This window comes from Lepisma saccharinum, chromosome 9 (assembly GCF_977018435.1).
Source record: "Lepisma saccharinum chromosome 9, izLepSacc3.1, whole genome shotgun sequence".
Lineage (NCBI taxonomy): Eukaryota > Metazoa > Arthropoda > Insecta > Zygentoma > Lepismatidae > Lepisma > Lepisma saccharinum.
The window spans coordinates 73,671,347-73,673,950 of record NC_139237.1 but is presented as its reverse complement, the minus strand read 5'-3'; positions in this window follow the sequence as shown (position 1 = coordinate 73,673,950).

Genomic DNA, 2,604 nt, shown 5'->3' with positions numbered 1-2,604 from the left:
CTTTACATCTTTATTTTCAATTTAATACATAAATACAAAAAGAAAAATAATAAGAAAAGGTATAGTATTTTATACATAGGAAAAGATACCAAAATGAGAGCTGACTATCAGAAAAAGTGTACGCAACTCCTCCCTTTCAAAAATTCTGGGCACGCCACTGGTGCACACAAATGACCGTAATTAATGATCAAAGAAAGCATGGTGCATTCCATCCTGCATACAAAGACAAATAAATTGTTGCGTTGTTTTCTAAACTACAAAAATACAAATAAAAATAATTCCGTAGCGCAGTCTGCGTTGTCGCACCAAGGGATGGAAAAGCACGTGAAAGAAACGGCTGCATATGAACTCTGGAATGATCTCTCACTTCCAGACTCTCTGCACTGGTAAAGTCTGTAAACGTTATTTTACTTTTACGAAATGGATAAGTTTTCTTTTGTAGGTATGTCAGTGTTTTTGTTTTCAAGAAAGCCAAATTATTTGGTTGACAGAACATTGAGGAATTTGCGATACCCCAAACATTCCCCCCCCCCCCAGTACGCCAACTGGGATGACGTCACCCCAATCCAGTCCAATACAAACTGTCCATCACTAAACTTTGAATGCTACAAATTCCTACCTAACAAATGCAAAAAAATATTTTTTTGAACGAATACTAAAAACTGGGTTACCGATCTATAAAAAAATTTTATATTCTCTAATATGAAAAAGGTGACATGTAATGGAAATTATAAGGTCATTGATTGAAGGTGTCATTACAATGTAGGCCATTTGTGAGTAGCCGCGGGAAAATATAAACGTCAGTGCCATGGTGCTATCTGTCAGTGGTATATATGGTGATTTTTCTACGAACACATTACATGTGAATTTATTTATTACTTAATGGCGTAGTTAAGGCCATACAGATCCATTTCTTCCACTCGACTAGGCTATATTCATAAAATTATACATTAACATTTTAAGCAGAAATTACATATATTCATTTTACATATGCTTAGACACACAAGCACACACATACTACACTCATATTCTGTTAAGTGATTTTGTGATTGACAACCATTTTAGTATTCTTGTTATACGTGAATGTGACTCTCTAAGCAGAAATGGTAGAGAATCATGTATAGTTGCAATGTAACATTTGTTATTCTGAACAATTTTTGCTACAGTGCTCGGGTATTTTGGAGCGAATTGACAATATAAAGTCTCCAATTTTATTAATTTTCGGTATACTAACTAATTTTGGCCTCCTAATCACTAATTTGTAAAAAATAAAAAACTGGGGGTCACGTCTACATCTGTATGTATGTATGTATGTATATATATATATATGTGTGTGTGTGTGTGCGCGCGCGTCCGTCCGTCCGTCCGTCCGTGCGTGCGTAGTTTTACGACGAAAATGTAATCTCCTATCATTGTTTCCAACCAGTTGTTTTCCAAGAAAATGATTTATGATGTTCAATTTTAGTATGAACCCTATTTTTTCGATGAATTTAGGGTTGAAATGAGTGCTAATGGAACCTAACCTAACCTCGTCTGAATGGTTCGTGGGGCTACCCGTGGATGTTTTTTGGGGCTAACGTCAATGGTTTGTGGGGCTACTCGTGGATGGTTTTTGGGGCTAACGTCAATGGTTTTTTGGGCTAATGAACAATGTTTCATCAAAATGTACAATTTCCAGACGTGACTCCCAGTTTTTTACAACAGATTCATGATTAGGAGGCCAAAATTGGTTAGTATACCGAAAATTAACAAAATTGCAGACTTTCTCTATATTGTCAATTCTTACCGGTATTTCTTACAGGGAATCTGTAAAAGTATATGTGTTGGTAGGGTATCATTGTTCGTTCAGAAATGATATCCGCACCACCCTAACCACAACGTGATATAGGTACCTTATTTTTTAAATATCCGAGTGACTATTTTCACTTTCTGCTATTCTCACTACCTGGTGAAAGTAGTAGACACCCATTTTTAATTTAAAATAACTTCTTAGCAGTAAGTTCAGCAACACTGCCAATGAATATAACAAATAAGATAAAATACAATGTTATGGTATGATTCAGGTAATTACTTTTGCTGCTGAAAATAGCCACATATGTTGTTCCTCAGCACCTGTTGAAAATAGCTCTACCTGCTATTCTCACCACCTGGTGAAAATAGTCCTGGCCTTGAAATTTATTGTGCAACTCTTGTCATAATTTTCATTTGATTTTGTAGGTAAAGAAATGTCAACTTTGCTCTTCCTGCTTATGTTGTGTTGGGTTTTCCAATCCATAGCCAAGATGAAAGTGATTGTATTTATACTCATTACTACTAGCTGTGCAGATGAAATAAATATGTGGGGAACGGAACACATTCCAATAAACCATTGCATTCCTAATCCATGCCCTGCAAATATGCCATGTAATTCTGTAGAAGATGGATTTGAGTGTCTTGGAAGCAATGAGAAAATATATGTAGCCTGTGGTGCAAAGGACTTTTGTTCGAAAGGGAATTGTACTGTAGTAGACAATGTACTGAAGTGTCAGACTGTGAGAGAATCCCCCTGGGATGAATTCTGCAATGCTCATGTTGGATTTTGCAACACTACTGCCCAAATTGTAA